The sequence below is a fragment of the Uranotaenia lowii genome, chromosome 3 (genome assembly GCF_029784155.1).
Source record: "Uranotaenia lowii strain MFRU-FL chromosome 3, ASM2978415v1, whole genome shotgun sequence".
Lineage (NCBI taxonomy): Eukaryota > Metazoa > Arthropoda > Insecta > Diptera > Culicidae > Uranotaenia > Uranotaenia lowii.
This window is the reverse complement of record NC_073693.1, coordinates 82,968,510-82,994,910: the sequence shown is the minus strand read 5'-3', so window position 1 is coordinate 82,994,910 and position 26,401 is coordinate 82,968,510. Positions and strand designations below refer to the sequence as shown.

Below are 26,401 nucleotides of genomic sequence, written 5' to 3'. Positions count from 1 at the left end.
TTTTGGGCGACAAAATTGAAAGTTATAATAATGCTATTATTTCTTTTGCGATAAAATATGAATAAATCCGGAGATAATTTTTTTTTAAACAAAATTTGGGCGGCTGAACCTTTTCCTTTTTTTTTTAAATAAAATATCCGGACAAGTCCGGGTAAAACCGGGTAATCTGGCCAGTTTAATTTTGCTTATGTGATTTGAACTGACAATTATTTATTAAGAAAGCCTTCAATTTCGAAAAAATTTAAAATAAATCCAATTTTCAAAGCTAAAAGTAGAAGACTAAAACTTTGAAATACAGGATTTATACAAACTCGATTTTTGTTAAATTTCTTAGTTTGAAATTTAGCTCTTGAAAATAAGGCAATATTAATGATGTTCAACGATACACCAAAACTTATGGAATTCCCAGAAATTTTTTTAAGAGAAGACTTACCTACATGTTTTTCTATCATCAATTATTTTCATTGAAAATCAATTTCTGTGGAAAGATTTTTTTGCGAAATGAACTATAATTCTACTAAATTCTACTGTCATTTTCATTTGAATTGTGCAAATGAACTGACTTTGGTTAAATTCTAAAATCGAATTAATAATCAGAATAATCATCCTGCAATCTCTTGCAATTTAAGTCATTACCGAATACCGAATAGTCATCTTGAAAATTTGATTTCTATTGTGGAACTCATTAACGAGCTGAATCTGAATTTTGAACTTGAATTAAAACTTTGAATTGTCATTCTGTTTCGGAATTTCAATACGTTTACTGATATGTACAAAAAAAAGGGTTTCAGTTTAGAATCATGAGCCAAGAATTGAAATCAGTTTCACAGCCCTTAGTCATAAATTCATAATAACAATTCGGATGTTTTGGATTTCAATGATTATTCTTTATTTCAAAAATGTATTACTTATCCGACTTGCAAATCTCAATTAATAAATATATCACTATTTTGAAGCTTTGTTATGTTTGAATTTATGCATAATAATAAAGTATATGAGCTTAGAATCTGAATATGACATACAAAACTAAATTTTTAAAAACTCTAATTTTTTTCATGTTCGGAAAAATATTTACTAAATGTGAAAAAATGCGTATGAGTTTCGAAAATCATGAATTTAATTTTGTAAAAAATGTTAATCCAACGATTTAATACGACTATTTAAAACACAGCTTTTTATTTCAATTTTTTTATGATGATTTGAACCGAAAACAAGAATCCTAAACTGGATACCTGATCCGAAATTTTAAAATACAAATATTTATATTTTGATAGTAAGGAGCCAGAATAAAATGTAGTATTAAGAAATGAATATCCATAAGTGAGAACATTTTGAAAATCTGTAGCTGAATTCTGAACCTGGGATTAGTTTTCGAGGTTTTGAAGTCAGTTTTGAGTAAAGATTGTTACCATCGAATAACCTTACTACTGAGTAAAGATTGTTACCATCGAATAACCTTACTACATTATCAACATTTGATTAAAAATTTATAACTTTGAGTGTAAAGTAGAATACCTCGCATGCTTTTGATGGACCTTCATGGGGGAGTTTAACCCCCAAAACTCCCCCTCCGTTCGTTTAAAGCAGTGGTTTTCAAACTTTTTTCACTCACCGCCCCCTTTTGCAAAATTTTCGAGCTCAACGCCCCCCTGGGCAAATTTTTAGAAAATCTTAATAGATGATAATCTGGATCCTTAAAAAACCATTAGCTTTTGTTCTTTATGTTGTTATAAGAATTAACTCAAAATGCATTCAAATTTATATGAGGCCCTCAGACCCAAGGGGGTAGGGGGTATTATAAGTGTAAAAATGGTTAGTATTTATTTCATAATATCAAACGATTTTTCATATTTCAAACTATATTTCGTGATTTTTCAGAATTTTTTAATTCTATGTGCATACTATTTCGTCCGAATTGAGTACAAACTAATTACTTTCCAGCCGGTGAAATAACGTAAAAAATAGTATCATTTCATGATATCTGATTTTGGATCCTGTTCAAAGTTATGCAGCATTCATGGGTCTTAAAGTTTAAATTAGATTCTAATAACTGAATCCTGGCAGTGTTAGTGATAACCGAATAGATTAAAAGTTTATCGATTGCAAATGGCACAATTGATTTTTTGAACCGATTGAATTGTTTATTTCAGAACTTAAAATAAAAATTCTCTGACCTAGAAAAATTCTCTCAAATTCACTTTCCAAAAAGTCATCACTGAATCACAGATGAAACCTTATAAACAATTTTTTTCAAGGTTTTTTTTTCTGTTTATCAGATTTTTCGAGACAGTATATTTTAAAAATTATCAAGCCTTGCCGTCTAATATTATTCTTTTTAGTATAACCCAAAATAATCTTGCAAAACGTGTAGAGCGTATACACAAAACCTGTGACAATATATAACAATCTTTTATATACATTAAAACAAACGAGCAACTGGAACAAAAATTTTCATGCAGCTCTGTATGTAAATTTTCGGTATTTTAGTTTTGAACCTGATGTTTAGTTCTGTAAAGTAATTTTATTGTTTTGCATCGAATTTAATCGTTATTTAAAATCTACGATATTTCGTGATTTTTGAAAATGTGAATAACGACCTCTCCGTCCCCCTAATCCCTTCCAACGCCCCCCAAATTTCAAAATTGAGTTCACCGACCCCCTGGAAGTTCTCAACGCCCCCAAGGGGGCGGTACGGACCACTTTGAAAACCACTGGTTTAAAGTAAAATAGATTTCAACCGAAAAATCCGTAAAAGGGGTCAACAATTTCCTCAGATCCCCAACATTTTTATACATCGTCAGATAGATGTATTTTTTTTAATTCCAAAAATCATAGAAACACTTGGACATTTGGAACCAACTACAGATAACCTAGAAAAACAAATCTACTCAATTTTATTACATTTAGAAATTCGAATAAATTTCTAAAACCATCAAAATCGATCGATTTTTTGCGGCCACAGGAACGACAACAAACTTCAAGTCAAATTTTCCTGGAACGGATATTTTGCGAACAGCTTTGGAAGGTTAAATGTGTATCCTTGCCATTTTGTAAAGATTTTCCAAAAAAGGGCACACATTTCAGCGCCCTGCGAATTAATGAATATCAGCTGTCAAATCCTCGGCGCCTCCGAAAAAAGTGAATTTCGTTTCCTTGAGTGATTGAAGCCTTTATTACATGCTATTTCGAAGGAAAAATTCCTAGCTCATGAAGATAAGTCAAGGCAATACAATACAGTGTGAATAATAAAATTTGAGAATTAACCCTCATCAGCTCATGAATGTCAATATGACACTATTGGAAGTTTGACGGCTTGTTACTTTCTTCGGGTGCATCTAAATGAAATAATACTTATGGGTCCCCCAATAGGTTCATGAAATCTTTAATTTTGCAACATTACTTTTTATATGGACGCTCTCTGGATGCATAGACAAAAAGCTCCCCAATCGGATCTTGAATGTCAATTTGACACTTCATTTATCATATGTTTGTAAAGTATCGCAGCGCTAAAGTTATGACACCACGAGAACCGATTTGAAATTACCTTTCTGGTTAATTTAATTTTCTTGCGAAAACACTACTATTTTACAAATTGTGTAGTCATGATTTAAAAAAAAATCTAAGAGATATATACTTGTGTTGAAAAAAAAGCTTCCAAATTCTAGGTTCCAGCAATGTTGATTTTTTTCATCTTCTTGGCAATCTAATTTTTGAAAAATATTCATAAGAATTTTTTTACTTCCGTTGTATTGTTTCTTTCATACTTGAACGAAACCCACATATTTGTACCACCATGCAAAGCTGTTAACAAACTTTTCAGCTCCATTCTATGAATGGGACTCAGCCATCACCTCCAAAAGACAGCTCAATGGTTGTTAACACACCCGCAAACTTATCGGTGGCTCGACAATGCTGTTTGTAGAACACAAAACCACGCTGCGGGATTATTGGCGGGATCTCTCCGAATGTGTTCTATCGAATTTCCACATACGTATCTACACCTACATAAATAAACGTATGAAGGTATCTCCACATGTAGGTACATGAACAAAGCAACAGCTGTGTAAGGAGAGATTACCGTGTGTTCATTCAACCCTTACCATTAATCATCGTAGGGCTTCCTGATTTCCGAACGGGACGGGAGTAACTGGAACGCGCAAACCTAATCCTGTGCTTTATGTGATTCGACGAACTCCTCTTCATATTCTCATTCCTTCGATATCGTGCCGAATGCCACCATACTGCCAAGAGCTGCTCACGGAAGCTACCTCAATTCGTATCTATTTGTCTTCCAGACTTCCACCCCCACACCATGATTCGAGCAATTAGGTTAATAGATATCTAGATTTCTTCAGGAATTTCAACCATGCATCTCAATACACACAGTATGGAGCACAAAGATAGAATGAGAAAGAAAGAGTGTGAGGCTTAAGAGTTTGTCGTTTTTCTGAGACCGACCTTCGTCTTTCGTCTTTCGTTTGAAGAATCAAGACTGGGTCTGCTGCTGGAATCGAGAAGAGGTTATGCTAATGTGTTCCGGTTTTGATCCTTTCCATTCCCATTCTTTGCCCGGAATTTGAAACCAGCTTTTCGGGACTTAAACTCCTACGCAAATTATTTCCCGTTGTTCTACAAGTTCGTACACCCGGAGAGCTGCTTCCACACCACAAAAAAGACAGGATGGCGAATGCCAACGACTAATGGTAACTTTCACCCCCGAGTCCAGCTAGGACCGGGGATCACTTTAATTTAGAGATCCGAATTTCAAGCGTATCAACGTCAACGTTGAAATTCCTACAGAGAATGTTAAATTAGTTCCCTAGAATCCTCGCACAAAAAAGTAAAAAAAAGTTCTAGCTTTAATTTTTGTTTGAGTCACAAGGATAGAAACAACAACTCCTGGATTTGAATTCAATCCAACACGTCGATTTCAATAGTTTCATTCAAAAATACACTGTAACATTAATGAGTTGAAAATAAGTGCATCATTCCTACAGCTGCTGGGTATGCGCATTTGTTGTGGTCGTGCGAGGGATGCAGTTATGAATATTAAATACCATTCCGTGTGCGTCGCGTCAGTTATGAACTTTAGGTTCATGAGAACTGTTTTTGTTAATTTTGCAATTGCATTGCACTCACAGAAGGGAATGGAAATTCTGTTTATTTATGTAACCTATATTTATATGAACGATTTGAACACTTTAAACACATCCCACTGTGACGTGAAATCGATTTGTCGAAAATGTCATAAAGTTTTGACCCTCCTGGTCAGATTTTTACAAATCGAAAAAAAATTTAGTTGATTTTTTAATGAGTTAGTTAGATATTTTCAATTAAAAACATAAAACCAAAATGTAAAAAAAAATTTTTTTTCTGAATCTTCAAATAAAGACTGTGTAAAATTGGAAGGTTCTAAAGAAGGTGCCAAGAGTTCTCCAAAGGAAACTTTAAGGTGACAGTTACGAGTTGGAATTGTACAAGAAACTTTTGACGGATTTCACGCCAAATCGTCACGAAGTTGGCATGATCCTCTCAGAATCAATGAAACTTTGTGAGCATAAAAATATTACCTAGTAAAGCAACGTGGAATACTTAGTTTCCCTAAAAATTATCTAGACTAACATTTGAAAAGGGCCAAACTTTTCAGGCAAAATTTTTTTAAACATTTTTAGCTCTAAAATTTAGATTCCTACAGAAATGTTGTTCATGAGAGATTTTTAGAAAAATGATTAAATTAAAAAAAATTGAATTTTGTATTTCAAAAACTAAAACTCAATTTCCCAAAAACTGCCATCTCAGAATTTGATGTAGTTTTTTTCTTAGCCGGGACAAGGCCTACTAGTGCTAGTCGTCCATACATTGCAACTTGTGCATATTTAAGGGAAAAAAGTGTTTCTAACAAAAACTTTTTCTTTGTCTTTTTTTGGAAAATTTTATAATTTATTTTTTTTAAGTGTAGATTTCCAACCTTTAATTCAAAAACTGTTTCGTTTAATTGATTGCACTGATTTTGTAGAATCAAGAGCTTCGTTTGTAATAATCGATGGTAAAAGTAAGTGGAAATCCTACACTGAAAAAAAGCTAACTAAAAACTTAAAGACGATAAATAAAATGGCAATCCCAGAATTTGATAAATTTTTATGGTGGGGGTATAATGTGGTCTTTAACTCTTCTGAATATCGCAAAGTGAGCACTCTTAAGAGGAAAAAGTTTTTCTTACAAAAACTTTTAATTTTTTTTTTTTGAAAAAACGAAAAACAAATGTCTTGGGTGTATAAAAATTAAACTTAATTAGAAGCAGATCTTTCTAGTAATCCATTCATTCTGGGCATATTTAAAAATAAGAATAACATAAAACATACTAGCTGACCAAGTGTGCGTTGCAACACCTTCCAAAATTGAATGAAATTTTAAGAAATTATTTAAATTTTGTTTTTTTTGGTATTATAAGTGCTCGGTTTATGCCAAAAAACTTATATGAAGCCCCACTTTCCCCTTCCCATCCGCAAAACCTGGAAGGAGGTAGAGATCCAGTTTTTTCGTAATCAAATACTCTCTTATCAAATTTGATTATAAAGGTTTATAAGTTTTAAGCGCTCCCTCACCTCTCCACACTGCAAGGCAGAAGGGTCTAAAAAATTCCATAGAATCATATCTTGTACACAAATACCTTCCCAGGTCAAATTTGATTTTACTTCTATACCAAAAAAATCATATTGGACCCCCTCCCCATTTCTTATGTACCCACTGGAAAAAAAGATGATGATAGTAATTGAACCATTCTCGTACCCGAATAATTTCCCATGTCAAATTTAGCTCCATTTGTTTAATATGTTCTTGGAAGGAAGCAATAGTACCAAATATTCATAGAAACATTCCTCGTAACTACTCAAATACCCTACCAAGTGAAATTTGGTTTCATTTGCTGGATATGTTCTCGAGTTATCTAGAAAATTTTATGAGTGCATCCTCCCACCTTAAAATTTCCTCACAGGAAGAACAGATGGTTCTCACACATGCTTTAAAAGTTTTCCAATTATGCTGGAAAATATAAAGGAGTCCCCTCCTCAATTTCTATCTCTCTACAAAAAGAAGAGAAGGGTAACAAATATTCATAGAACTCTTTCTCGTACCCGAATACTCCTCCACAAGTTACGCAATGTATAGAAGCCCCATCCACTTCCTGCCTACATCCCCTCTGAAAAAAATGTCCTCCCATGCCAAATTTGGCTCAAATATGTTGATGAGTTCTCGAGTTATGTAAAAAAGTGTAAGGTAGGCCTCCTTCCTCTTCCTATCTTCCCACTGAAAGGGGGGAGGGGTACCTTATATTCGTAAACGGGAAAGTGCAAACTTAGATTTTTTTTTACATAAGTATATTGCTTTTTACCAACATTTTTCAAATTTTCACGATCAACGGGAATTTGTTGAAAACTACTTCAGTGATGCAACGAATCATAAATGATAATTTTTGAACATATTGATACCATTTTTTCTAGAACATGTGAAAGTTGAACTATATATGGTGAAATCCGTTTGCACTTGCCCCGGTGTATCTTAACTTTAAGCAGCAATTTGATTGATGCAGCAATGAAACTTTTGTGATTCCGCAATCGTTTTGGCTTTTTAAATAAATCCTCAAGTTTCCGTATTGCTATTTAGATACGTAACAGAAATTCAATTTTGTGATACCTTTCTCTGTTTGTTTAACTGCCCAGTCATATATTTCCATTGGAATTATAATAGAATTTCCATAATCACGAGCAAGACTTGCTCGTTTTGCCATAATATCACTTCTCCTGTAATGTATTTTAAAGACAAGGACAAATTTATCAATTAAGACTTTCTGAAAAATATTTTTTTTTCGGATTTACTGCAGCTTTTAAACTTTCCACTTGTAATTAAAATTGTTGTACAAGTTGGTAGTTTATGTTTTTTTTTTAATTTTTTCGGTTTGTTTTGAATGATTATCCAAAACAGATCCATAAAAATGCTTATAATATCAACCACGATGCATAATAAAATTTTCGTTTTATATTAACTGTTTCTTGCTAGAATTCTCATAAGATCATTTTCAAGAGAAATTGACTTTTTTTCACAAAAACTCATTGCGCAGAATAGAGATTAGTCCAATAGATATCAAATTTGGAAGAAATTCTTGAAAATGCATTAGGAACAAGCCATATGAATCCGACTTTGATCTGCGAAAAAAGCCGAAAAGTGAACGAGTCTAATGCACATTCAAAAACAAGATTTTGGCAGAAAGAAAGGTAAGTCAATTCTCACATTTAGGCAGGCTTCATTTTGCTCATCTTGATCAAAAGGAGACAGTGAACTTTTTCGCTCCGAATAATTGTGAGTTAAATTTTAATGACCAATTTATTCTCTACTGCTGAGAAAGCGGGGAGGATTTTTTTCTCTAACGAATGATCATTATTAACATTAAACGCTTGAAAAAAAAAAAAATATTTTAGTATGAACTTGAAAAAGTTTTTGTTAGAAAAAGGCATTATTACTACCCGTCTTAGAAAAAAATCATCAAATTCTCAAATGGCGTTTTCAGGGAAATTGAATTTTGAAATGCACTTTTCTCAGTGTAGGGTTTTAAAATATTGTTTGTCAATATTTTTTCTAAAAAATCATTCATTTTTCTAAAATCCTCCCGTAGACCACATTTGTGTAGGAATTGTAATTTTAGGGCTTAAAATTTTCATACAAATTGGCCTGAAAAGTTTGACCTTTTCCCAATGTTAGTCTAGATCTTTTTTTGGGAAAACTATTTATGCCAAGTGCCTCAACTTTGTGAGTTCTATAGACACACAAAGTTTCATTCATACTGTGTCGAGTTGGCGCTAAATCCGTCTTTTGAAGAAGTTTGACGTACAGTGAAAGTTAAGAAAAAATATAGCTTGAATTGAAAAAAAAAACTGGTAAAGTAGTTTTGTGAAGGCAATGAATGAATGGATTCAGGCAATGGTGAATTGGATTCAACCAAATTTTTAAGTTTGTTAAAGTCGTATCCTGTGATGTCATCGTAGCTGGAAAAGGGTCTCAGATGGTATCAATTGAACCACATATTTGTATCTGCGTCAAGCTTTGGTAGTTTTTGGAGAGATCAATCCATTTTTCTTGTTCATTCAATAATTTTACCATCAAACAACCAACTGTATAGTCGTAAATGTATTAAAAAAATCCTATAAAGCTTTTGGCAGAGAGCTCCACGCTTCAATCCTCCCCTTGATGCTGTATCTTTCGCGGTTTTCATCACATGGTTGGACAGGCCATAATTACAATACTTTCAATTTGTTACAAATACAACGTTGAAAAGAAATATGCGCTGAAAATGGAGGACGTTTTTTTTCGTTTTCCCATATCAAATTTGGTTCCATTTGCTTGATTAGTTCTCGAGTTACATAAAAATTATAAGAAAGCCCGTTTTGCCCTTCCTATCTCTTCAATGGAGGAAGGGAAGGGTACTTAATATTCATAGAAACATTTCTCGAACCAAAATACCTTTCCATGCCAAATTTGGTACCATTTGCTCGATCGGTTCTCAAGTTATACAAACATTTGTCTTTTATTTGGTAGACCCCCTTCCCCCCATCCAGTAAGAAGGAGGGGTCTCAAATCAATGAGGTACATGGAGAGGTGGTGAGAGAGGACCTATGCAAATATAGTGGTAAAGTTTTTTTTTCGTAAACATAGTGACCATGAAAATGGGTGACTTCACTACTGACTCCAGCAAACGACGACGGCGTCGACTGCTGGCGTTTCAATTCAGTATCTTGTCAAACAACAACTTTGCCTCGTAGATCTCGAAGAGTTTACCAGAAAATATTCTATGACCAGATTTCCCAAATTATGTGTGGCTCATGTATTGCGAAAAACTGGGTTCGGCCAGCTCGGTTTCAAAAGCACTTCCACGATTTGGCTTTTATAAGGAAAATGTTGAAGGATCTGTTCAAATGTCGGTCGGGACGGAAGTTTTGACGAAGTTTGAAGAAGATAAAATTCGGTACCGCTTTCAAGTTTTGAAGTCTGATGAATTGAAACTGACCCACATGACATCGTTTAAGAACCGGAATATTATCGCAATTAAGACGAGAATGAGGGCGTTGTTGAACTTTTTTGCAAATGTTATCATTTGTCATAGTTGTTTGCTTACATTATTTTATGTTATTCAAGAAACGATTGCGGTGCTGGTGGATACAGGTAATTGATAGTTTTTTTTAATGTGCGTAATGTCTACAAGTTTCTATTTTTGCTTTAGGAGCCTTTCACTCAAGGTTGCATCTTTGACAAACGCTACTCACGGACGGGAAATTGATGGCGTAAAAAAGGATTACCCCGCAGAAAGTCAAATGGCTACCCGACATTTGGGGCATTTCCGTAACAATGCACTCAAACCTAACTTTGCTATGTAGAAATTGCTTGTAGGGGTTTTTCAAACTTGTTTTAACGAAAGTAAAACAGTTTTTTCTTTAGTTTTACTTCTATATTTGATTACGTTTTATTTATGATTGCTTCCTTTACATTTGGAACAAGAAGAACATCCTGATTATCTTGTACATCCTTCTACTGCATGATTTTATCCATTAGTTTCCTCTATTCGTGTAGTTGTTCAGATTTGTAGAGTCGACGTTCATGCTTCCTTCGTTTCTTTTCGAAGTCGTTGGGAAAGTCATTTTATTTTGCAACGTATCAGCACGACGCAGAATAGCCAACGAAGTCTAGTGGAGGGTGCTGAAAGACAAACAGAATTTAAATCAAATTTGTCTTTCGTGCATGAGAAAACGAAATACTTAACTTTAATAAGTCGTTCAGGGAAGACTTCGACGATGAGCAAAAGACATTGAAACACCTCCTGAAATCGTTACAATGGTATGCAATCTGCTCGTTTGTTATCTCGTCCGGCACGATCACTTTCGTGGTGAAAAATTACTTGCTTATGATGAGATGAATAACAATACTTATTCCGAAAACAATTTTCGCAACGACCGCAGGGATCCCATTTATCAACCACTTCTGGTGTATTTTGCTTCACTGCTTTGGGTCCAAATATAAATGTGATACGAATTGACGTCCTATTGCAACAATTGGGTCGGAATTTCCTTCGTGCACTTGATGATCCTGACTTGCTTGATCCTTTGTCCGCCGGTTTTTTTCCTGCACATAGTTCAGATTCTGGCGATTGAAGGGTGCATAAAAAAATTTTTTTTCACAGGTTCAACATTTTGGCTGTTGTCGTAGCTGTTACCCCTGGAATCGGTACTTCGAAAACACTTTTCTTCAAAACTGAACGGTTGATAATCTTACGTGATCAGCTGTTGTGATTGTCATCTTCTCATCTAAACAAAATAACTGTTGCCAAGGATATATGAACATCGTCAGTAGTGACGTGGTCTTTGTTTATGTTTTTGTGGGGATCTGCGCCACCTTAGTAAAAATTTATACAGGTTGGTCTCAAATCACAATAAGTACCTTCCATGGTTCCACCTGATAAGTTTCAAGCAAATCATTTCAGTAGTTTCCAAGTCTATAGGGAAAAAACAGATTAATAAATCGGAAACAAAACGATCTATAAATCGAATATTTGACTGAATTTTTATTCCGCGCTTAGGGATTTTCGTAAAAAAATAAAGAAGAGTGGTGGATTAATTAACAAGATAAACAAACAAACAAATAAACAAGATCTTTTTATTTTGTCCGGGCCTGAACAGTTTGATCAGCCACAGGAATTGGATTCCTTCGAAATTGTATATTTTACTTCTTATTACTTCTAATTCGAAGAATCAAATGTTTACACAAGAAACAATCCAATCCTTTAATGCCTTACCGCGCAGTGCTTATTATAATCGAACCATCAAATTCAATTAGCAGCTAAAATTTCCTCTGCCCGGGTCCCGTCCAGGTCCAGTAAATTCAATTAAAATTATTTCTCATCTCATTTTCTAAGGCGGTTCCCGGTGTAGGTATGTCACTGCCACTCACTCACTCACCACTCAAATCGGAACACGAACTGTAATTAAATTCGAGTCCATAGTTCAATTTCAATATTTCTTCTTCCTGTGTGCGCTTGACGGTGCATCATATATAGAGGATAGAATGCTGCAGCACGATACTTCCTATCGGTGGGCAACATAAATCAAATGCATCCAGCACCACCGTTCATTCGAAGCATCGAGTTTCCGGTTGCAATTGATGAGCTCACGTGAGTAGCATAGGAACACGAACCCGAGACCAATTGGGTGGTTTGGAAAATTTGTTATCATAAATCGATCCGATAATTTGTATTAGGTGGAGCTTTTAATGGAACGTGTAGCTCCCTCTGGTCACGAACACGATCGCCCGACCACACACATAACTAGAGTGAGAGATAATTGTGTTCTCTGGCTGTTCTAGTTAAGTATTTTCCCGTAAGAGCGACTACAATGAAACGGATTCATTCAATTAATATGCTAAACCTGACTGGGTCAAGTGGAAAGGATTATTTTCACTTAACTCCATGAATGGAGCGAACATTTTTCTGTGTTTTCTCGGGTATACAAACAAAGCGGATGAGAATCTCGCGTTTCTGGTGCAATAGGGTGGATCATAGTTCAAGTTAAGAGATATCTTCAAAGACTTCTTGAACTTATTGGTACAAAACATTGTGGTATAAATTCTGGTGGAACTGTTTCTTTGCTTTACTAAAATTATGCTTAAAAATATTGATTTCTTCAAAGTGAACTAACCAAAAAGCAGAGGACAATTGTGACGGGGCGAGATTCCGGACTAATAAATTTTCACTCTCTCTCTCGCTGTTCCATATCTGTGGATGACCAAAAACATGGCTATATTCGCCAGAAGCGAACAGCATTGTGGGTGGTTCGATTAATTGTGGCTTGAGGCAGCGAGAATGAGAGCGAGATTAATTTCCAGGTCAACAATCGGGACAACCTAGAAACATTGCTGCAAATAATAGCAAACAGGTTCCAAGGATCCGAGAGCGCTCTCGGGTGTTGCGCTGCCAAAACGGAAGTTGTACTGTTACAGGTTAAAACGAAACCGGAAGATAGAATGGGACCCGAAGGAAGGAAATGGTTTCGGGTAATTACTCCTGTTGCTCGATTTCAACAAACAAAAATGTAGCAAGGATTCAAAGATGCAAGCATGGAAAAAATCCAAAAAAAAATAACAGTTTAAATATTAATATTTTTTATAATTGAACTTAGCATAATTGAATCGTCATTGTCGGTTTTTGGATCGATAATTTTGATTATTTTAGTCATATCTATCTCCACCATTGGCGCAAATTAGACAATGTTTTCGGTATATCATTTCATGGTTTTTTTTTTCATACAAACAGTATGCCGGATCATAACAAACGTAACAATTCTGAGATCCTCTAATCCAGATTCAAAATTATTTAGTAGGTTAAAGGACTCGGTCGCTCCTTGTGTCGCAGGAATAGACGGTCACATGAACCTTGTTTCTCCCGTGTCCAGTAAGATGTTTGAGCTAAACCTTTCCATAAATTTCTCTTTTTTAAATTTATCTTAATTTTTTTAGACCAGTTTCCTTGTTCTGTTTATTACTTACAACAAGGTATTACAAATCCGTTCTGTCATGTTTCGTTTGAAATTGTGCCGATGCCCTCCAGATGATTGAGTTGCGGCCATAAGACTTTGCTAGTAAGCTCATCACTCTTGTTCTGCAATCGAAATACAACTTCACAATGTTGGAAATGTATTTAAAAATAGGTCCGTGCTCCACGAGATTAAAATCATAAAACCTTTTTCGCCTTTGTACGATTCTTCTGAAAGTGATTTACAACAAACAGAACATGGTTGTCCGGGAATAAGCTTTCCCGGAGACCGCGTTCAGGGGGCTTTCCAAACGCTGCTTCATATCTAGATTCAGCGAGTAGCAACTTCTGACTTGGCCGGCAATCCGCGTGGTCGTCTGGAGGCCTGGAGCGGGTCAACAACAACAAAAGATGACGGCGTCTTCATAAATCGTTTTCCGCGTAAAAAACTGAATCGTGAATTCATTTAGAGAGAAGGTACAAACCTCCTAGAGGCCGATCTCATCAGCTCACAGCTGACCGTACTGACTAGGGGGAAATGAACAAAATTATCCAATGCTCATTACAATTCAGTTCTATCTGAGTTAGGAGATCGCAAGAAAGGGCGGTGCGGGGGTGCTGGATAAAAAGTTGTCGAATCGTTTTATTTCAACAACGGCAACGCCAGGCCAGGCTCTGTCAGAGGGCACACAGAAAGCGATTTGTCCCTGCCGGCCATTGGGCTGTTGATTTGTGGTTGCTACCACAATACCGGAGGAATCGGTTATCTGCGGTTGAACATACCTATACTTAGTTATAGAAGGAAGGTTCATTCAACAATGATCTGGGAGGGCTTTGGCCGCCGGATTTGTTTACAAGCTTCAGCTGTTGACTGGTGGAACATTGGGATGTTGGCAATTTCGTTTCCCCGATTCCGGAGAGTAACAACATTCCCCTTCCCATCCAGCTAAAATTAATACACGAGATAGACAGCTTCATCTGATAGGAGCATTTGGTTAAATTGGAGAAAGCGCGGCCTGGAGGTGGTGATCTTTGGGAAAATCTTTACGGTAATTTGCTATCGTGAGATATTCATCATCGTTTAACCAAGTGTGGGCGCGTTTTTAACTGGGGGGAAAACGAGGAAATTGGGTGAGCCTTTTGCCGACCAGTGCCGAGGAGAAAATGAACGCGAAACGTAATTTGATAATGGTTGACGGCTTTAGCGTTATTGGATTCATCATACCATAACACCATAGTATTTACTGGCCACCATTCTATCTCTGGCTGGCTCCTATAATAATCGGATGGCACATCAAGTGGCTATAGATTTCTACTCTTTGCATTTCCCATGGGTTCCCGTTTTAGAAATTGCTCCCATTATGACTCTCACTATAAATAAATGTCACTGAACAAAACGGTACACTGAAAGATGTGAAATCTAAACACAAACTAAAGCTTTGTCTACTTGGTATTTGGCAGCAAAAAATGAGACATTTACTTGAAAAAAAGCTGGTTGCAATCTCCACTATGGATTTAAATCTCAAGTACTAAATCAGCTTTTGGATACTAATTATCAAAAATATGTTAATAGTGTTCCTAAGATTATCGTTGCGTGTCCTCCTATTGGTAACGAAAGTATGATCAATTTCAGTCTATTAATAAGAAAAAATAAGTTTCCTTTTTAACATCCGGAATTCGTACTTAAACAAGGTTTTTAACACGGGTTTTGTTATAAATACGGTATCTTAAAAACAATTAGTTCTTTTTTCAATGGAAAACAATTAGAAATGTTTAAAGTGGTTAATGCTTGGCTAGCTAGACCTGAAACCGGAAACCTGAAACATGAGACATGCGAACTGAGATATTAGATGAGAACTGACATGTGAAACGAGAGAAGTAAGAAGTTAGACGTGAGACCTGAGAGATGAGTCGCAAGACGTGAGATATAAGACGTAAAGAGTAAGACATGAATATTGAAAAGAGAGACGTGAGACGTGAGTAGTGAGAAATGGGACGTAAGAAGTAAGACGTAAGATTCGAGAATGAGAAATGTGCAAGTGTTTTTTTGGTTGGTAACCCCAGGTGGTGAATCCCGGTTTACGGATTGTATCCCAAAGCATCGCATCCCCCCAGTTTGCTACTCTGGGTCCATGAGTACATTGGATAGACTCATGATATACTCCGTGTATACCGTCACTCCCTAAACTCCACCTGGGGCCACAGACCTAGTTCCCATCTCGAACTGCTTTTGCTTCAATAGTGAGAGGTCTATTCGCGCAAGTGCGCTCCAAGGAAACGAGAACACTTTCAGCAAAACCTCTCATCCTTACGACTCGACGTCTGAACTCTCCTCTAACGACTCGAGATTCGACCTCTTCTCGCAAAGACTCGAGGTAGACCTCTCCTCTGCACGATTCAAGGCCCGATCTCTCCTCTAGTGACTCGAGATCTGACCTCTCCTCGTAATGATTCGAGGTAACCACTTATACCCCTCCTCTTGTTGATTAAAGGCCTGATGTCTTCTGTTGCGACTCGAAACCCGACCTCTTATCGTAAAGACTCGGGGTTGACCACACAAACCTCTTCTCCTGAAGAACAGAGGCCCGACTTTTCCTCTAACGACTCGAAGCGCGACCTTTTATCTCCAGGATTCGAGGTTTGCCACCTTTATGCCCGTCGTGTGCCGATCGAGAGCAGCTTATCCTAGACTCGCGCCTGTCACAGCACACGTGCGGTACTTAACGTTACTACTCGGATGATTCCCGACGAAAACGTCATCCTACACCGACTCGAATGGCTTAACCGGCGTCGAGTGCTACTCTATTCGTGGGTGTTCCTCGATCGTGGAACAACCCTTCTCAACGATTTCTACTGCGAAGAAGATTAAGTCTTATCCCGGCAACTACGATGGTTGGGAACGGCACTACTCAGATACTCTCCGAAGGTGGAGCATCCGTCGCACGAACGCGGTGTACCCACGGCATCCGCTACACAGTAGATGTTGACTTATCTTTGTAACTTCAAACCGTGGGGCCGCACGCACCTGGGACCAGTCTACTCTGATCGTTGTCCGGTTTTCTTGTATCCTATTGGCTGGCTACCCTAGGATTTTTGGCCGCGCCTTTTTCTGCCCGTTGTGTGCCAGATCGGGACTTTGAACGCTAGGACTCGGATGTTTCCCGACAGTGACGACATCCTACACCAACTCGAGAGGCTTGCCCAAAATTGAGCATCTCTCTACCCGGGTATCCCCCGACAGTGGTTGACCCCCTCTCTACAAGGACCACTACGAGGAAGGTATTGTTCTTTTCCCGCAGTTTCCCCCGTAGGAAGCTACACTACTCGGATATTCCCCAGCGGTGGGGTATCCTACACACTTTCGCGGCGCAACCATGACCTCCACTACGCAGAGGATGATGCCTTATCTTTGTAGCTTCGATCAAGGGACCGGACGCACACTACTCAGATGCTCTCCGGCGTCAACCTATACCGTTCGCGGACTGCCGTTGTCTCCAGCTCCACTGCAAGGCAGTCATGATCCGGGTGAACCCATCGCCAAGGGTTGAAGTCCTCTGCACCACGTTGTCTACTGTAGTGTCGGGCCCACAGACGGCAAGTATGTTGATACGTACCGCCGCAAACCTCGGACAGGCAAACACCACGTGTTCGAGTGTTTCCTCTACGTCACCACAAGCTGGGCAATATGGCGAAGCCACATGTCTAAATCGGTAGTAGTACTTCATGAAGCATCCATGCATGATGAATCAGGAATTGCGTCATATGGAAGTCCACTTCACCGTGTCTTTTTCTGATCCAGGTACCGATATGTGGAATCAGACGATGGGTCCATCTTCCTCTCGCTTAGCTATCCCACAGCTGCTGCCAGTTGAGCATCGAGGCTTCATAGGCGAGATCTCGAACGGTGGGCGTGTCTGTATGGTCATCTTAACAATAGACATCTTCCTTTAACAAAATCGAGATGGGCACGCTGCCCGCCACTACGCAGGCGGCTTCGGACGAAATGGTCCGGTATCCACTAATAACCCGCAGGTTCATCAGCCGCTAAACGCTGCTAAGTCACTGCAGGTTACACTGTCTTCCCAGGGCTGTCTCTCCATGTCCACTCCATACCGATTGACGTGGTCACGCTAGACAGTATCCTCCTCTTGCTACTTAGTATTGCCGAAGAGTTCGACATCATCCGTGTGAGTGCGGCCGTGAACATTGCCGCTCTCTTACACACATTCTCGACATGACTCGTGAAGCTGAGTCTGTCGTCGGTCATCACCCCTAGGTACCTAATTGCGCGTTTGGACACGATATTACACGGTCCAACTGCGGGGTCCTATTTGGGGTGAGATCAGGTTGGTGATCAGCACCATCGCGGTTTTTTGTGGTGAGCTAGACGCAGGCACTTAGAGTGCATCCAGCTTTCCACTGCCTGGAGCTACTGTGGCCAGTAGCTATACCTTCGCTGTCGAGGAGCCTCTTGCCAAGAGGACTACATCATCCGCAAGTCCTACGAGTTCTGCTCCCGATGGGAGGCTCATTGGTAGGAGCTTGTCGTACGTGATGTTCCACAGGACCAGGCCAAGTATTGATCCCTGTGTCACACCCGCCGAAACCTCTTGTTTCCGTATGCCTTCCCGGTCATGTACTGTAGTTGGCGATTCCAAAAGCCTGTACAGATATGCCGGGACCCTCATTTGGATAACCGACAACGCAATCGCTGTCCAACTGACGCTGTTGAAGGTGTTCTTTACGTCCAGAATGACAACCGCGTGAAAACGGAGCCTTCTCCTCTTCGTTAGCCTGGTACTGTCCGCTGTTTTAATGACAGAGTGGACGGCGTCTACGGTGCTGCGTCCTCTACGGAAACCAAACTGTTTCTCCGAAAGCCCAATGCTTTCGGTGTAACTCTGAAATCGGTTCTGAATAACTTTTTCCAGGACCTTACCCGCTGTGTCCAGTAGACAGATCGGCGGGTACGCCGACGAGTCTCCTGGAGGCTTATCGCGACGTTCAGAATACCGTCCCGTCCGGGGGCCTTCCTTTGTTACAGAGACTTGGAGATTTAGCGAAGTTCATCCACCGTAATCGTCTCCTCTATGCTCGTGTCCCATTCGTACGGGACTGTTGACCAACGAGTAACATCGTGCTGTGGGAACAGCTCGTTGATGATCACTCTCAGGGCACGTTTCAGGTGGTGCACCCCCCCCCCCTCTTTTCGTTCTGCCTTGACTATCCGATAGAGATCGTCCCACGGACAGTTTTTGGCATCTCGGAATAGTTGTTTGAAACGTGTCTTATTGCTTGCATTGATAGCCGATCTCGCGCTTGTGAAGAGTGACCTAAGCTCCGCTCTCCCATCTTGGGTCCTTGCATACTGTATCCTGCGCCATGCCCTATTGCAGTCAGCACGCGATTTCCTCTGTTCCCCAGTAGACGGGTGGACTAGTTAGTGTCTTTACGCTTGGTCCTTCTCGTCATCGCGGTATTTCAAGCGCGAGTTAGTACCCTCGTCAGTTCTTCCACGGACAGGTTGTCCAGGTTCCTCTCCCAATTCAGCACCTCGACAACGACGTTCTGGTTGAATTGTGTTGTCTTCCAGAGGCGTTCATATGTCCGCGTACTTAAGCCCAACGGATAGCGGATAGCGAAGTAACTATGGGTATAGCTCAGGGATGTCAGGTGTTTAAGATAAAGAATCAGGGCAATTAGAAAATAGTTTGTGTATGTCTGTTTCTTAGTTGGTTGATTTCAAGCTCAGAATGTATGTTATATAACTACACTTTTCTACCACGAAAAAGGTGATACGGTCAAAATTTGGTCAATATCAACTTGACGAATTTCTTTCAATTTTGCATTTAAAAAACCTGAACACCCCTTATTTTGAAGGTGTGTGTGTAGAATGTTGCTCCTATTGGAATTCTCGCTACAGTTGTCAAAATGTCGTCCAAGGAAGAAGAACAGCGTATTAAAATTTTGCTCGCACATCGCGAAAATCCTAGATACTCGCACGCAAAGCTGGCAAAATCGTTAAAAGTTGCTAGATCAACCGTTACAAATGTGATTAAAGTGTTTGGGGAACGTTTGTCGACAGCCAGGAAGTCTGGATCGGGGGGAAATCGAAAACCGGAAGCCGCTGAGACGACAAAGAGAGTTGCCGGTAGTTTCAAACGAAACCCTAACCTCTCTCTTCGAGATGCCGCAAATAAGCTGGGTGTATCGTCTACAACCGTGCATCGAGCCAAAAACCGAACCAGACTATCGACTTACAAGAAAGTAGTGACTCCAAATCGCGATGATAAACAAAATACGACGGCCAAAGTGCGATCCCGGAGGCTGTACACGACGATGCCGACGAAGTTTGACTGCGTGGTAATGGACGACGAAACCTACGTCAAAGCCGACTACAAGCAGCTTCCGGGACAGGAGTTCTATACGGCAAAAGGAAGGGGAAAGGTAGCAGATATTTTCAAGCACATGAAACTGTCAAAGTTCGCGAAGAAATATCTGGTTTGGCAAGCCATCTGTACCTGTGGCTTGAAAAGCAGCATTTTCATAGCTTCCGAGACTGTCAACCAAGAAATTTACGCGAAAGAGTGTTTGAATAAACGTCTGCTGCCTTTCTTGAAGAAACACGGTTGTTCCGTACTGTTTTGGCCGGATTTGGCATCTTGCCATTACGGTAAAAAGCCATGGAGTGGTACGCTGCCAACAACGTGCAGGTGTTTCCCAAGGACAAGAACCCTCCCAACACGCCAGAGCTCCGCCCAATTGAGAAATACTGGGGTATTGTCAAGCGGAACCTAAAGAAGACCAAAAAAAAAAACTGCTAAGGACGAGTAGCAGTTCAAGGCAAACTGGCTTTCTGCGGCGAAGAAGGTGGACAAGGTGGCTGTACAAAATCTGATGGCAGAGGTTAAGCGTAAGGCCCGGCAATTCGGATTTGGAAAAGCGGAAGCCTAACTGAATATTTTTCCTGAATTTTATACTAGTTAAACTTGAAAAAGAAATTTAATTTGATTTTTTAAATAAACGATTTCACCGATTTACACGCCACGCCTTGACCAAATTTTGACCGTATCACCCTTTAAGCTGAAATTTTTATTATTGAAGTTACCAATCAAACACTAACAAGGTCTTTCCAATCCGATACAGCGGAGACATTAGTGTTTGCCATCAATTGTGCATTACATCATGATTAAGGATTTATGGTTAAAAAATTGGGCTTATTTGGACAAACCTAATTTCTGGTTTACACATAATTCTATTTTTATTTTCAAAATTATAAATCTTTTTCTCGAAACTTTCAAACGTTAGAAGTCAATACAACAACTTTAAATCCAATGGGACTATGATAGCATCGTTTATTGTTTAAGCTAAAATTATTCTTTGATCTGCCAAAAGCTCTTATACAAAATTTCAGCCAGATTAAACCACGGAAAGGATTTCCTTTTTTATCGCTAACTTTTCTCTATACATATATAAATAGTTGTAACACTCTCCCAATCCAAAGATAATCGTTTGATTGAACCAGAGTTCCGATAATCACTCGGAAGAAACGCTCATGATAGGTTTCTAGTTGGAAAAATTCAAAGCCGAATGCTGCTGCCTGTAGTTCCCTGAGAGTCGGCAGAACGACAATGCGAAGTCAATGTAAACAAGATTCAAAAGCGAGAGTGGATTCGCATCAAAGTCGATCTCTCAGGCTCACTACCTGGTGTATCAGAAGTGATTGAGACACTTACTGATACAAGATCCAATTCGAAAATCCACTCACTCACTCACTCAAACTCAATCGATGCGGCCTTGTATCGGTTCATACTGCCTGCCTACTTTCTGCCATAGCGCAGATACTTATGTACATATATACTGCCTGCCTGTTTGAATGGCTATTTTGATCCTCCGCAACAACAGCAACAACAAAGCAAGATGTTTTAGGCAGACAGCATTCGATCATCGATCAGTAAATGAATGAGTGAGTGAGTGAGTGATCAAGAAAAGTTATTGAGCGAAAAAAGAAACTGAAAATCAGGTAGCTCCTCAATCAGTTGAGAATTCCAACTGGAGAAGGATCGTCTCTCTTTCAAATTTTGTTTCTTTGATTCTCGGAGCAGCGCTGTCGAACACAATCTTTGCCCCGCTGGGAGATAAACAAACCGACAATTTAGTTTTTGCTTTCGCTGTTGAAAACGTATCAGTGTCTCTCATGAAAATTGAGTGATATTCGGAACACTGGATTGAACAGGAAGCGACAATTTATGCAATTATCGATTTTTACATAATTCGCTTTACGATGGCCATGTTCCGCAGAAAGCAATTTGATTATGAAGATTGAATTGACGATAGAAAATGGGAAAAACAACCATCGTCGTCATCTCTAATCTTTTGATACGTCTTCGGTGTTGTTCTGTTGCTGTTTGCACATGATTTTCACACACGCGATGGGGATAATTTAACTGCAATTTTAGTGGAAGCCGTGTAAATTTGGTTAAATTATCTTCATCACCCTCCTGTTCATCCAAACATGGGTTTGAATTGATTAACTAAACCAACTTACGTTTTTCTCTTTTTTCAGGTAAGCTCCCCTATAACGGAAACTCGTGGCATTTCTCAGGTACATTCATGAAAAAAAAATTCAACACTCCTTAAGTGAACAATCCACTTGAGCTCAATGAATCGAAATCATCATTGAATTGTTCTTTACGATCCAGTTATTATTTGGCCCGAAAGCTCACATAAAACCAAATTAATAGCACCTGGTTCCAGATCAAATAGACCAGCTCACCTTCGAACGATTGCTCCACACACCCAGCCCAACAACCAATATAGGAGGTAACAAGAATCGATTACCAACACTTAACTCCACCCCCGCTCCGGTTAAGTCTTATGTACGTCCGTCGGCCTCTCAAATGTAAGTCACCCGTTGAAACCTCCAAAAGGCCATATCGCTCGAATCGCACTTTCTTGACGATCTCGGTCGCGCTGACAGGAACGTGTGAAATTTGTGGCGTGAACCATAAAATGTCAAATTTATAGCCCCCGCCCTGCGTTTGCCGCGTTGTGTTTTTTTTATCGAAGGTAACTTTCAACCCATCCACCCACCCAAAGCTCTTCCACATTAAAAATACACCCCCACAAACGCATACTTCTGGGCGTGGAGGGCCAACGTTTACGGAAAGCCGAGTGGCTTATTTTGGCGAAAAAAATGTGGTAATGCGATTTCGGTTCAATCAACACACAAATGTCATAAATATGGGCGCACCAATCTCTCTGGAGCGGAAACTTTCGGCACCAAGAACTTCAGAACCTTCTACAACATCCGGTTGTTTGGGATGATGGTTTATGACACAGCTTGGTTGGTACTCTACTTAGTCCATGGATTTTGTTCGATATCGGGACCGATTGCCGGAGCGTACCTTTATAGAATGTCAATAGATGGTTTTAGGGTATGCGAAACGTTAAATTTATGACTGCAGATTATTTTCGTGTGGCAGTACCAGGTTTAACTAATTAATAGGCTTATCATGCCAACTTTTCATTGAATTAAGGGACTCGCAGTGGGAAGTCACTACTGAGCTCTAACATGATGTACAATATTGGTCAGGAAACGTGCAACGAGATTCAAGTAAGACCATAAACATAACATAAGGCAAAAAAAAAATAACATTTTTCCGAGGTGCAAAAAATTCAAAAGCGAATATTGACTAATTTTGGGGCGCTGATTGAAAAAAGTCAATTAGTTTTTTATCTCTATCAGCTCTTTTTTTATATATAGGTAAGGGAAAGTGCGGTAACATGGACCATGGGAAAACATGGACAACTTTGAATATCTCGGATGTGTGTTGAGATAAAAATCTCAATTCAAAATCTCAATTCAACTGTCATCGTCGTAGCTTTGCGTAAGCTTAGGTGAGAGTGGGAATACAATTAACACACGACGCATTACAGGACACGACACTTAACGTTCTTACAAAACGGAAAAAGGATTCAAAGATTACCTTTTTTGTCGACCGGTTTCGGGCTCGATGTTGCCCATCTACAGGACGATGTCCGACTGATCACACGAAGAAATTAAAAACACTTGCAGCATCCTTCTATGTCGTAGTATTTGTCGGGAGAATGGTCAAATTTATAAAAATTTCCTTTTAGTAAGGGAGAAGAGTGGCGACGTAATCGGCGCCTCGTCTTCGTTCATTAGCGGTTTTTCGGCCGTGCTAATGAACATTGACTCCCATGCGTTTAAGTGTGAGGTTTTTCTAACGCATTTCTTGTACCTCACTTTTTCCCAATCTTTGGCGTGATCAAGTTCTGTTGCGTGGGAAGCTACACTAGATTCGTTGATTCTTAGGTTTTCTACTGCGTTCCTATGTTCTTTTAATCGAACTTTGAACTTGCGCCGTGTTTGGCCAATGTAAATGGCCGGGCAATTTTTGCATGGTATTTCATAAATACCTGATCTTTCTTCGTCTGGAATCTTATCTTTTAGCGAAACCAACCGATCCTTGAGTGTGTTCCCACTTTTGTATGCTGTTTTTAAGCCATGTTGAGAAAGTATCTTGGTAATCCCGTTGGTTAGTCTGGGGTAGAACGGCAAACTAACCCTTTGGGATTCTTCTTTCTCTGGTCTTAAAGTAGTTGCATTTCTTCGAATTTTCTTTCGCGCGTGTTTTTGTAGGATTTTTTGTACAAAATCGTTGTCGTATCCGTTAAGGGCACCTGCTTCGAATATTTTTAATTTTTCTTCTTCAAACTCAGCTTTTTCCATGGGTATATTGTATAGCCGATGAGCCATGGAATGAAAAGCGGCTTGTTTTTGTGACCCAAAATGGTTAGAATCAACTATATCGGTCTGTTGAGGTTGGTTTTCGATAAATTGCAAATTTAATGCTGTTGTCCTCTTTTCTTGAAATCAGAAGATCGAGAAAGGGAAATTGTACAAGGGATTTTGTACAAAAAATCCTACAAAATCACGCGCGAAAGAAAATTCGAAGAAATGCAACTACTTTAAGACCAGAGAAAGAAGAATCCCAAAGGGTTAGTTTGCCGTTCTACCCCAGACTAACCAACGGGATTACCAAGATACTTTCTCAACATGGCTTAAAAACAGCATACAAAAGTGGGAACACACTCAAGGATCGGTTGGTTTCGCTAAAAGATAAGATTCCAGACGAAGAAAGATCAGGTATTTATGAAATACCATGCAAAAATTGCCCGGCCATTTACATTGGCCAAACACGGCGCAAGTTCAAAGTTCGATTAAAAGAACATAGGAACGCAGTAGAAAACCTAAGAATCAACGAATCTAGTGTAGCTTCCCACGCAACAGAACTTGATCACGCCAAAGATTGGGAAAAAGTGAGGTACAAGAAATGCGTTAGAAAAACCTCACACTTAAACGCATGGGAGTCAATGTTCATTAGCACGGCCGAAAAACCGCTAATGAACGAAGACGAGGCGCCGATTACGTCGCCACTCTTCTCCCTTACTAAAAGGAATTTTTTATAAATTTGACCATTCTCCCGACAAATACTACGACATAGAAGGATGCTGCAAGTGTTTTTAATTTCTTCGTGTGATCAGTCGGACATCGTCCTGTAGATGGGCAACATCGAGCCCGAAACCGGTCGACAAAAAAGGTAATCTTTGAATCCTTTTTCCGTTTTGTGTCGTGTCCTGTAATGCGTCGTGTGTTAATTGTGTAATTAAGTTCTTACGTTGGCACAATCCTGTTTAATATGAGAGTGGGAATACTTGATCCCCTTTTCTTATTTTCACCATATCTTTTTGGAAAAATTTAGCAACTTGCCGTCTTTGACATTTTCTGACAGCTTGTAACTTCAAGTTTCTTTGCTCCAAAAATTAGAACGACACTTGAACCCGTTGATGAACTAGAAGCATTTTCGTGGGAGTTAAAAAAATTGCGATTTTTCTGAAGTTAGGGGAGACTTGATCCCCTATTGAAGGATCTTTTATTTAGGAAGCCCTAATCCTTGTAAAAAAATCAAACAAAACCCCAAGATAGAATGTTAATTGACTATTTTGGTCATGTTTGTTCTCAATTCACAATTTATAGCAGACATAAGAAGAAAATTCTATAACTTTGTCTCAACGCTAATAACATTGCATACTTAAAGGCGCTATTTTTTTATAATTAAGAGAAAATTAATTATTTTTGCTCTTTTCTTCAGACAATTGTTTTATAAATATTAGTTTTTGGATAAATATAAGTAATTTCGTAATCAGCAATCATAACGATCAATTCAGAAGAAGAATATGCCGTTTGAAAGGGGGATCAATTGTACCCAACTCTAGGGGACCAATTGTACCCATAATCAACATTTTAGAAAACTTATTCTGAAAAAAGTTGAGAGTTTTCCATTGCTTTGAAAATATGGCATTATGAAGTTCATTTTACGCTCGAACGGTTGATACATGGAACAAATATTTTTTTCATGATTTTCCCATGTAAGGAACATTTTAAAGTGATGAAAAAAGATCTTCAAGTTAGATTTTGTGAAATTTTTCAAACAAAGTTCAATTACTCAAACAATTATTTTGTTTAAAATTTTCAAACTACAAGCATTGTTATTTTGCTCATTTTGGCACATTTTTCTAGAACATTTGATCTTTGTAAGACACTCCAGTTTCGAGATATAGCTAAGGAATCAAGTATCCCCAGGGATCAAGTATCCTCATTCTCCCCTATACATATTTCTGTATGCAGTTTACTTATGTAAGCATCATACGCTAATGCTTTTTAACTATCAAAAAATAATTCACTTCACTTGCCAATTAAACAAACACCCGAAAATTGCATCGGTGAAAGCCCAAAATTCTTAATAA

The 26,401-nt window shown here is 38.8% G+C and overlaps 1 protein-coding gene across 3 annotated transcripts in view; it reads left to right on the top strand.

Moving 5' to 3' along the window:
- Positions 1-26,401, top strand: part of LOC129756378 (neogenin) — a 502,299-nt gene that overhangs the window by 17,047 nt on the left and 458,851 nt on the right. The gene's annotated exons all lie outside the window — the stretch shown is intronic.